Here is a 12,694-nt window from a genome sequence, read left to right as displayed (position 1 = left end):
AAAAAAGTCAAAATCTGTGCCACTTCAAAATAAAAATTGTGCCTCTTCAATGAATGTTGCATATACGAATGTTACATTTATAACAGCACAGGAAATTCAATAAATTTTAAATAAATTATATAAAGAGATTTGGATTTTGTGTTTATTTATGCTGTGATGACTTTCCATAAAACTACTAAGTTTACTAAAATTACCAAGTTTAGTAAATATTCTTATTTCCAGCAAGAGACTTCAGATACAACATTGAGTACTTATTCTGACAGTATTTCCAGGATAGTAACTACTTTTAAGTCAGATACTAAGCAATAATGACTTTTCCCTTAATTTTGAACTGTATACTGAAAGACTCAGAAAGCTATCTTCAGGCTTTGGGGGGGGGGTTGATCTGGCAGGGGGGGTTGCCAGTCCTGGCTGGGGCTTGAACTCAGAGCACTGTCCCTGAACTGTTTTTGCTCAAGGTTAGCACTCTATATCTTAGCCATAGCACCACTTCCAGCTTTTTCTGTTTATGTGGCTTCATGCATGCTAGGCAAGCACTCTACAGCTAAGCCACATTCCAAGCCCCCTTTCTTCAGTTTTTTTATGTTCCTAGAATATGAAAGTGAAGCTGTAATTTATGAAGACAGTCAGAAACCTAAAATCATTCAGATGGAGTTATTTTCAATCTTTTGAACCTGGTTGGGGTGTGGGGGGGAACCTAGGGATTTATTTTGCCTTTATCCAGTAGTTCTCTTGAGGGAGAAGTAGGCCTCCTTGGCAAGGTAATAGGAATTTTTTTTAAAAAATGACAGACACAGCACAGGAGAGATAACATGGCCCATCATGGCACTGCTTCCCATAATATGCTGGGTTCCCACTCAACCAGTAAAATACAAAAACACCTAAGGCTGTACATATACAAAGTCCATGGGAAAAGGTATGAGAGGAGCCCCCATACTATAATAACCACTGTCTGAGATGACAACTTCAGGGCCCCTCTCTACAGAGTCTGTTTCTCTGCTTTTCTTTGGCTTTCAAATAAACCTACTCTGTCTGCTTTAGTATTTCATGCTTTTTAATTAAGCAACAAAACAGACCCCTCCCCTAGACAGCACCACTCTCTTTGTAAAATGAGTTGTCATATTTCTTGTCACTGGTAAAGCCATTTCCAATAAAAGTGATGATATATATACATATATATAGTTGGTATATTCATGAAAAGTAGAAATTTACCACTTGTTTGTCAAGTGTCTCATTTCTTTAAAAAGAAAAGATACTATTAGTATCAAAGAAATCAACCTGCTAACCTTTAAGTCACTAGAATTTTCAAGTCAGTTTCCTCTAAAATGAATACTGGCAGTCAGTCCACTAGACCACAGCCTGGTTCACTCTATGGTGCACTTATGAAGTGACACTCAGTCGTCCAGATGTTGTGCATTCACAGAGGTGCAAGGACCTTGTAATATTTCTTCCCATGGGTAAGTTCAGGTTACACTGAACAAGAAATTGGACATGAGTAACTAGAGTACACAAATCTTTTTTCCTGTGTCCTTTTCTTGGTATGTGCCATAAATGTTTATCTTAGAGTGGCATAAAGGGAAAAAGAAGTTGAAATGACAACCTTACCACCTCACTTGTAACAAAGTACCTGAGAAGCACATTGAAAATAAACAGAATGACACAATGGATGAAAATTTAAATTGCATAGTTTGTGATTCTAGAGCCATGATTAACACATCAGTTCTCTTGTCCAATTCTAAAGTTACTCCAGAACTGATCTATAATGTGTGTAGAAAGCCCTAGTGATATTGAACTATTGTTGATTTGTAGATAATGATTTCTTAGTTTCCATTTAGCTTACTGGGTATAAAAGTGAATTGGCATACCAGGATAAACACAATCAAATTTGGGACAACAGTTCATCTGCACAGAAGAAAAGTCAACAGCTGACCGGGGTGAATATTAACAGATGTAGGTTGAACTGACTCATGGCTGTAGCTATCTGTCTGGCAGCTATTTCACCAAGCAGTTTTATGATGTGGACATTTTCTGTAGTACCTAATGGATTTGTTCTCTCCTTTAAACAGTAGCTTTAATGGGTTTCTTAAATTTTGATGTGGGGGGAGGTGGAAACAACAGGCTATATTAAAACCACCAGCATAACCATGTTTGGTGCAGCATAATTTACCAAAGCCAAGGTATAAAATCAGTATAGATAGCCCTCAGTGTACAAATGGATCAAGAAAATGTAGTATATACACACAATGAGTTTCCGTCCATCAGAAAGAATGATATTGGGGGCTGGGGATATGGCCTAGTGGCAAGAGTGCTTGCCTCATATACATGAAGCCCTGGGTTCGATTCCCCAGCACCACATATATAGAAAATGGCCGGAAGTGGCACTGTGGCTCAAGTGGCAGAGTGCTAGCCTTGAGCAAAAGAAAGCCAGGGACAGTGCTCATGCCCTGAGTCCAAGGCCCCGGACTGACCAAAAAAAAAAAAAAAAAAAAAAAAAAAAAAAAAGAATGATATTGTACAATCTGTAAGGAAATGGAAAGACTTTGAAAAAATTATATAAAGTGAAATAAGCCACACCTAGAGAAACAGGTTACATGGTTTTCCTCATTTGTGGGAGCAAGAATGTGTCTATAAATCTGTAAGTAAACACACCAGGAGGTATGCAAGCAGTTATAAACAAATTAACTGAAGTGTAATAGACCATTGGGAGCTCAAATAGTATAATTCTTTAGAAAGACTAAGTCAAATCCCAACAAAAATAAGTACCAGGAAATGGGTACTTACAAGAGGAGAGGATGAGGTCAAGGGAAAGCGGGGTAGAAGAATGAATAGAGGACGCAGGGAGAATGCAGTTAAGAATTTATTATACCACAAAATTGAGAAAAATAGAGGAAAGGGTGGATCAAAGTGGGACGTGAAGATGTTGAAGGGATGAAACACATCAAGATGCATTGTATTTCTCCCACCTTCCCTCCGAGGAAAGGAGTAACAAATATGACAAGTAATGTACTCACTACCTTACATATGTCACTGTAACTCCTCTGTACTTCACCTTGACAATACAATTAAATTAAAAAAAATTAAAAGATGCAATATATATATATATATATAAATCACTTTGTTAAATGGCAAAAAAACAATACATATATAAAAATTAAGAAAAGTAAGTTGGGAGTGCTCTTTGAGAATGTTGTAAGGGGGACAACATTGATGAAGATGCACTGTATTCATAAAATGCTTTGTTGAATGGCAATTCCTTTTTACAACTATTTAATAATGATAAAAATATTTAAAAATAAGTATAAATCTCATAGCTTACACTAATCTTAGCTCCTGAGGAGGCTGAGATCTGAGAGTCACTGTTCAAAGCCAGCCTAGACAGGAAACTCCGTGAGACTTACCTTTAATTAATCACCAAAAGCCAGAAATAGAGATGTGACTCAAGTGGTAAGTGCTAGCCTTGAGCAAAAAAATTCAGGGACAGTGCTCAGATCCTAAGTTCAAGTCCAAGAACTGGCACAAATATATATGTGTGTATATCTATGTATGTATATATACAGGCATATATGTATATATGTATATACATATGTGTGTGTATGTATATAATCTTTCAAGAACTCTGAAGTGACTGGCCAAGTAAGTTATCCATAGATCATGGACAAAAAGCAATGGCTCCCATTTCTCCTGAAATCCTCCATTAGTTTTATCGTTCACTAAGGATAAACTTCTCAAGCGATCAATCCATAATATTTTAAATTGCTCTTTATACTCAGGTCATTATCTAAAGAAATAAGAGAATGAGAAGTTTTCTCTCAAATAAAAGCAAAGCCCCCCACATTCATTCACTCTTCACTAAAGTTCTTTCCCTGAATGCTTGCTTCACTATCTCTTAGAATTTTCTGTATGCTGTCAAAGTGCTTTGGGGGTTATTATTATTTTTATGAATTAAAAGTATTTTCCACCTTTTATTAGCACATATTGAATTATTTTTAAGCTTTGTATCTACTTTTAAGTTGTAATTTAACTCTTCTCAGTTATTCTTCCTCTATTCTGTAGAATAAATTGTCTTTGTATTTATGTCATTAATATTTCCATTATCAAATGTCCCAGTCATTTTGTGTGTTCTTTTCAGGTCAATTTTCCAAAGTGTTCTGAAGGTATTCTTTGTTAAATCAGAGTAAAAAAAAAAAAAAAAAACAAAAACATACAGACGAAAGAGGTCTTAATCTCTGTATAATTCCGGAGAGATGACATTGTTAAGTTAAAACTGGTTCTACACAAAGCTTGAAAATATCACCAATGTTTCTAGAATAGGTCTGCCACAGTCTAGATTTTGCACATTTATTTCTCAGTGCCACTTGGATAGGCAGGACCTACATGGACATCTGTATAGAATCTGTTGTAGCTTGATTACATAGGTGAGAGGACTGAGACCCTCCCAGCACAGCTTTCATAGTCAATCATGTTCAAGGTCACAGGATCAGTCCTACAAGTTCAATGCCATTTTCTAACTTCTTCACAATTTTACCAAATATGGGTCATGATATTTAGTGGAGCATTTTAAGCTTTTTATCTTATTTGATGCAAAAAAAAAGATGACTTTCTACAATTTAGCTGAATGGATGGAAGCACCGAAGTTGAAGTGTTTTTGCCATTATGACAATAGGAAGAAGGTGGGCCTTTAGAAAGTGGCTAGTGATTCGTGTGGCTCCACCTCCATAAACAGATCCATTGTTATCCTGAGATTGGTTAGTGATTTGGGAAAGGGTTGTACTAAGGAATCTGCCAACTCCTGGCAGGCTGTCTCTTGTGAGCTCATTAGCCTGAGACTCTCTTGTGAGCTCATTTGCTCTTTGCCATGTTATGACCCAGCATGAAAGCCCTTGCACCAGGTGGCAGTCCATCCCACATTTCTGGACTTTTCAGCCTTCAGAACTGTGAGAAACAAATTTATTTTCTTTAAATTACCCAGTCGTGGGACTGAGGGAAGTATAGCTCAGTAGTAGAACCCTTCTCTGGCAGACAGTAGGCCTTGATCACAAAAACAATTACCAGTCTTAGGTATTTCATTATAGCAACATAAAATGAGCCAACACAGCTAATACTGTATTTGAACCCTTTAGGTTATTCACTTTGACTTTTGGGGGAGGAAGGGAATTGCATGCAGTACTGGAGGATGAACCCAGGGCCTTGTGTATATACTGGACAAGCACTCTTACTACTGAGCTACAAACCCAGCCCTAGGTGTCTTACCTTTGTTAACATCTGAAACAACTCTTGGCTAATGTATGTTGATGTTATTATCTGCAGTTTAACCATAACCAACTCAGCAGGTGCTATCTCTAAAGTGCCATCTCACGTACTGTTTTTTCAATAGCTTTGGAAAACAGTAAGAGAAAATCCTTCAGTATTTTTACTAGATAGTAGAGGAAAGTTGTAAGACTACTAACTGATACACGATATATGTGATTTTAGAGATTCTGCACTCCACTTTCACAAATCATAATATTAATAAATAAACCCAAGTTTATAGTTGTATTAGTTTTAAATTGGTGCTATAACCAAATACCACAAATTTAATGGGTAAAGACAGCACATAACTCTTGTGTTAGAGGTCTGAAAGCTAGAAGACCAAAGTAAGTCTTCCACGACTAAAACTAAGTGGTTGGTGGAGCTAATTTTTTTGGCAGCTCTCAGGAAAAACATGTCTTTGGTGTCTGTTTCTGCCCTCACATTGCCTTCTCTCCTTCAGTACTTTTCCTTTGCCTTCCTTTTATTATAAGAGTTCTTGTGATTAAATTTAGGGCCCACTGACATCATGCAGGATCATCTCCCCATTCCAAGATTCTTAATAGCATCTACAACGGGTTTTCTATTGTTGTTGCTGTCGTTGTTTTGCCAGATGCGATCACATTTACACATGCTGTGGATCAGGCTGACAGTATCTTTGCGTTCCATTACTCAGCTGATCACAGGAGTATTCACAAAGCAGTAGGAATCAAGTTGCACAAAGCAAACACAGAAGTAAAAAAAAAATTTTTTAAAAACTGTTGATATATTCATGATCATTGCCTAAATCTGCTAAGTTGATATTTTAATTTCCATTCATTTTTTTGTCATTTGTGGAATACTCAAAGGCAAATCATTTCTCCTCTACCAGTTACTTAATATGTTAGAGTGATAGTTTAAATGTGTTTTAGTCTATTAGATGTGTTTTAATTCATTGCAGTTATTTATTTTTTAATTACTTTATTTTTATTATCTTTGTGCTCAAACTTTCTCCTATTTAGCAAGTGGAAGTCTCCTCAGTTGGTTCCCAAACCTCTAAACTCTGGCTGCAGTAGTCTTGATAGCTTCTTGGCTTTTCTGCATGGCTCATCTTGCAAATGTATATTTCTCTCCCAGACTTGGACTTACTACCACTTCTCCAAAAGAACCTTATTTCCTGGCATGAAAAATGGCTTGTAGACACAAAATCTGGCCATACAAAATTTTATTGTATTGCAATGGCACTGTTCCTTTGAGAGATTTGAAAGTTGGATAATATTTTAAGTGACAAAGATATATTATGAGTTTATTAAATCAATATTCCCAATTTAAATCAGAAACAGAGGCTCCTTACCTAACTTCATTTATTTTATATCTGTTATCCCCTTTCCTTCATGCCATGTGAAACTGTAATTCTTCAAAGCCATTATCAGGACACATGCCCATACACATACACCCATTTGTTTATTGGTATTTTAGAGGGAAAATAGCAGCTTTGCTCTCTTTGGTGCTGTCCTGGGCTATATCATTTTTAAGCCCCTGGAAACCACATTGGTATAGGAGCAGCAGGTGACACCTTTCAACTCTGACAACAGTACAGATTTCCTGTTGAGAAAGTAAATACCAGTTTAGATGTTAGTGTGACCAGAATCATCCTGGTTTATGCCTATCAGCCAGAGTTCTTCTAGATATAACATCTCCATAGTTTGATTTTTTTTAATCATTACTACAGTTATTTGTATTGAAATAGGTTCATCAGAGCTCTACTTTGTATTTCCAGCTTAGCATCATGGTCTCAGCAGTACACAAGTAAGTATTAACAATGTTCAAGATTCTCACTTAATACCTGATTAAACTTGAGAAAACCACCAGTGAAACCTTAATTATATCTTTTTTCCAGATCCTTGTGAGGTTCAGTATAACTACCTCCTTTGCAAGGAGAACAGACCAGAACTTTACTGATAAAGCAAACTGTTCTGATTTTAGGGCGAGGAACAGCCAGCTCCTTTCTGTCCTATGTTGTTGGAAGAAGCTTCTAACACAAATGCCTTAGCTAGTTACTAAATGTAACTGCCCATTGTGCTGTGGCCTTGACTTGCAAGGCAAAGGAAGCAGGGTCAGTAAAAAATGTGGAAAGATTTGATAGACTAAGCAATTCTGCCAAAGTTATATAGTATTTGCTCACTCTGTTTTTTTAAAATAATATATCAAAGACTGAACTCACACTTATAAAGAGGGGGTAAACTCCAGAGGGTAAGAAATTTTAAGGATCATGGACCAAAACTAGTTCTAGATAAAAAACACAAGACCCTATCTGGGAAATAAGGTCTAGAAGCATTACTCAAGTGGTAGAATACCTGCCTAACATGTATGAGGCCAGGAGTTCAAACCCCAGTAGTGCCATGAAAAGATCACATACAAATTGCACAAATGAATAGGATTCACTGTGATATTCTCATACAGGGTTCCTATCCTTTCATCTTTCTTCCATCCTTACCACCTGCCCACCTACTACCCTTTCCAATCCTGGATGATTACTCTTCTACTTTCAGATTGACTTTTTTTTTTAAGTTTCCACTTACAACAAAAAATAGATGGAGTCTGGGAATTGTGGCCTAGTGATAGAGTGCTTGCCTTGCATGCGTGAAGCCCTGGGTTCAATTCCTCAGTACCACATAAACAGAAAAAGCCACCACAAGTGGCACTATGACTCAAGTGGTAGATTGCTAGCCTTGAGCAAAAAAAGCTGGGGGACAGTGCTCAGGTCCTGAGTTCAAACCCCAGGACTGGCAAAAAGAAAAAAGAAGGAAGAAAGAGAAGAAAGAAAGAAGGAAGGAAGGGAGGGAGGGGGGAGGGAGGGAGGGAGGGAGGGAGGGAGGGAGGGATGAAATGAAATATAGGACCCTTGTTTTTCTGAGTCTGGCTTAATTTTTGCTAATATGATGCCTTCCAATTCTATCCACGCTCTTGAAAATTACAAAAGAAATTTGCTAAATAATAGTTCACCCACATACATGCACACACCAGATTTTCTGTAGATATTCACCTGTTGTTGAATACCTAAGCTAATTTCTCCTCTTGGCTGTTGTCAGTACTGTAGCAATAGAGATACAGGTGTCTGTTTTGTATGCTAATTCAGTTCCTTCATATATGTACCAGACAGTAGGATAGCTGGGTATTTTTTTATTTTTTTATTATAAAACTGATGTACAGAGAGGTTACAGTTTCATACGTTAGGCATTGGATACATTTCTTGTACTGTTTGTTACCTTGTCCTTCATACCTCCCTCCTCCCTCCTCCTTTCCCCCCCTGAGGTGTTCAGTTCGCTTACACCATACAGTTTTGCAAGTATTGCTTTTGTTGTTGTTTCTCTTAATTTACCCTTTGTCTCTCAATTTTGGTATTCCCTCTCAATTTCCTAATTCTAATACCAGTATACACGGTTTCCAATATACTCAGATAAGATTACAGAGATAGTGTAGGTACAATCCAAGAAGGTGATACAAGAAGATCATCAACAGTATAAACTACAGATCCACATGGGATGTTGAAAGTAGTTACAACTGTGATATAACAATCATTTCCATAAAATGGAGTTCATTTCACTTAGCATCATCTTATGTGATCATAAGGGTATAGCTATTGGGCTCTTGTGATCCTCTGCTGTGGCTTGCCTAATCCTGTGCTAATTATTCCCAATAAGGGAGACCATAGAGTCCATGTTTCTTTGGATCTGGCTCACTTCACTTAATATAATTTTTTCCAAGTCCTTCCATTTCCTTACAAATGGGGCAATGTCATTCTTTCTGATAGAGGCATAAAATTCCATTGTGTATATGTACCACATTTTCCTGATCCATTCGTCTACTGAGGGGCATCTGGGTTGGTTCCAGTTTCTCACTATGACAAATTGCGCTGCAATGAACATTGTTGTGCTGGTGGCTTTACTGTGATTTTGTTTGTGGTTTTTTGGATAAATACCCAAAAGTGGGGTTGCTGGGTCATAGGGGAGTTCTATATTTAGCCTGCTGAGGAATCTCCATACTGCTTGCCAGAGTGGCTGAACCAGTTTACATTCCCACCAACAATGAAGTAGGGTTCCCTTTTGGCCACATCCCCTCCAACAACTGTTATTGTTAGTTTTCTTGATATATGACATTCTTACTGGGGTGAGATGGAATCTCAATGTTGTTTTGATTTGCATTTCTTTTATGGCCAGTGATGTAGAGCACTTTTTCATATGTCTCTTGGCCATTCTCATTTCCTCATCAGAGAAGTCTCTTTGTAGGTCTTTAGCCCACTTGATGAGCGGGCTATTAGTTCTTTGCGGTTTTGTTTTGGAGGAAGGTAATTTTTTTAGTTCTGCATATATTTTAGATATGAGGCCTTTGTCCGTTGAATGGCCGGTAAAGATCTTCTCCCAGTCTGGGATTTCTGTTTATCTTGCAAGCTATGTCCTTTGCCATGATAGCTGGGTATTAATGTATTTCTACTATTAGTTTTATGAGCCTCCATTCTGTTTTCTTATAGTGACTCTACTGATTTACATTACTATGAAGAATATGGAGGAATTCCTTTTTCTCTACATCGTCACAAGTATTTGTTAGTTTTTGGTTTGGAAGGATATTGCTTGTTTCTTTAAGACATATCTCGATATGTAGCCCAGCAAGCCTTGCAAGTTCAGGCAAGTGTGATACTCATAGTAGAGAATGTGGGGCACTCTGTTAATACTCCTACAATGAGAGTATGCTTCACTGATACTAGCTCCATTTCTTCTTCTTTTTTTTTCTTTTCTTCCTCTCTCTCTTTCTTTCTTTTTGCCAGTCCTATGGCTTGAACTCAGGGCCTGAGCACTCTCCCTGGCTTCTTTTTGCTCAAGGCAAGCACTCTACCTCTTGAGCCACAGCGCCACTTCCTGCTGTTTATGTGGTGCTGAGGAATCAAAGCCAGGGTTTCATGCATGCTAGCCAAGCACTCTACTGACAAGCCACATTCCCAGCCACGAGCTCCATTTCTTTTAAGGGTCTCTGAACTGCTTTCACCAGTACTGTTTGAAGCACTTGTCTTCAGACTAAAGAACAGTGCATTTCTGGTATTTTCCGGTATAGGCTGGGGGAGGAATCATAGCACCTTCTCTGTGGTGCTCACACAAGATACAGGGGCAGTGATGATGGGACCAGTGTATGTGGTGGGGGGAAGAGCATTTATTCTCTTCTTCTTAGCTGCTACTGCAGGCATGCCTACCGAGGAGTGGCTTGTTCTCTACTGAACCAAGTCTGGTTCTTGAGTTTGATGTCAACTGAACCAGTGCAATGGAATGTCTAGGGTCCCAGGAATGAGACTATGCAGGAGATTCTAATGCTTGGATCAATCCACATCCAGACAATAGGCCTTTCTCAGGATAGACCCTGAGTACAGCATTCTGAGAGGTTTCTGGGAGATGGTATGAGACCTTTGTCCAAAATCAGGCTACTAGGATGGTTTGAGGTTACTTACCAACTAAAGCTTCAAGCCTATGAGGGTTGGGGTCAGCAGGTTCTGTGTTTGGTTGAGAAAGCAATTTTGAATTTCTCTGGTTTGTGCTGAGGTGGAAGAGGGAAAAATAAGGAAGCGGGCAGCCATAAACCAAATGCTTATAACTGATTGCCATAGAAACTAAGGTGACTTTTCTGGCTGGTAACTGGGGAGGCTGTGGTGAGATTTTCATTCTCATATATGATGTGTCTTGCTGGTTGGGTATTTAGTCTCTCAGTTTGAAAATGAGAAGCTTTATATCTTCTGTATAGGCATCAGAATGTATTTGAAAAGTGTATTGTTATGTTAACAAAATTGTGCTTAAAGACCATTTGACACATGGCAGAAGAAGGTGCATTTTCATAGTATTCTATGATGCATGGCTTTTCCTTCAGTTCACCTAGCTCTACTTCTAAATTGATTTTACTCACCTTTTGGCCTAAATTTTTTATGTGCACACTAGCATGAACCAAAACCATTGATGTGTTGGCTCCATTAGAAGATAAAGTAGTTCAACAGCATCAATTTTATACCACTGGTGTGGTATAAAGCTTCATGTAGATATCAACTGGAATAATTCTGAAAGTAGTTTAATGTTTTATGGAACCATGCCAGTATTTTGTGAATGTTACTATGAATTCAGTTAAAGAGTTCATTTTTTCTGTGAAAATGCAAACATTGATGAGTACAGCTTTATGGTGAAACAATGTGCTTAATAAATTAAGAAAGATCTAGAGGAAAAATATTCTAGGAATTATCCATGAAATAAACAATAATTCATAGTTATGCTCAAACATGCTAAGAATCTTTCCCAATAAAAGTACAAGTAGTTGTCAAATTTAATAAATTCTATAACACTCATATAAATAGTATAAGAGCATACTATATATCTTGTATATAAGTACATATGTATACTTATAAGTATAGTATGCTTATAAATACAGTATATAAAGTATAGTAAACAGTATATATTATATATAGTATAAGAAACTGAGTTGCAATTTTTGGCAATAAATATCATTTTGAATACAAGCAAAAACTTTTCTTTTTTATTCCTAACAGTATAGAGTTTGATCTGCAGTTCCACATTCTGCATTCCTGACATGGTGTCTTCCCTTCCTATGTGTGCAGAGGATAAAGTGCCAAATAAAAGGTCTATCTTAAACCATCTGAACAAAACAAGGAAACTTCTGAAACTTATTTTGATTTTCCTATGCTTTGACAACTGTCACAACTCTAGCTTCTCCTTCTGTACCTAAAGGTGACTCTTTAATTCACAGCTTTTTAAAGAGAGCCATTACTGTAAGTTTGATGTAAGTTTCGCTTATTCTTGAATTTTCATGTCAGAAAGAGGCATTTATCTTTTCTTAACCTTAGTTTCAGCTTTTTAAAATGGAAGTTTGGATTAGCTCATCTGTAAGATCTTTTCAGGGTTTATGTTAATAAACATGAAATAATGCTATTAATTATGAGGAGTGACTTGAAGAGCTCCTTTTTCCCTACAAAGCAGGAATAGACTCTGTTGGCATTCAGTCACATTAGAAAAGGAGAAAAGGTTACATAGTATCTCATAAGCCTGAGATGAGGTATGTATTTATCTATTTGCAGAAAGCTTTCTTTATGTTCTGTTTCACTGGGAAAGTTAGAGCAAAGTGAAAATAAAGTTCTGCAATTATGAAAAAAACAGTACTAGAGTCTGGACTCAGAGCCTCTCACTTATTAGGCAGGTGTTCCACAACTTGAGCCATACGTCCAGGCCACTTTTGCAGTTTTTAACACAGATATATGCTCTTTTTACTACCCATCATCAATTGAGTTTAAAATGTCCACACACCTATACATCCAATAGCCAAGGGTTAAAGTAACCCAGAGTTTATTAATAGACAAATGTATAAGCAAAAAGTAGTATAAACA

This window comes from Perognathus longimembris, chromosome 4, assembly GCF_023159225.1.
Source record: "Perognathus longimembris pacificus isolate PPM17 chromosome 4, ASM2315922v1, whole genome shotgun sequence".
Classification (NCBI taxonomy): Eukaryota; Metazoa; Chordata; class Mammalia; order Rodentia; family Heteromyidae; genus Perognathus; species Perognathus longimembris.
Note: the sequence above shows the minus strand (reverse complement) of the source record.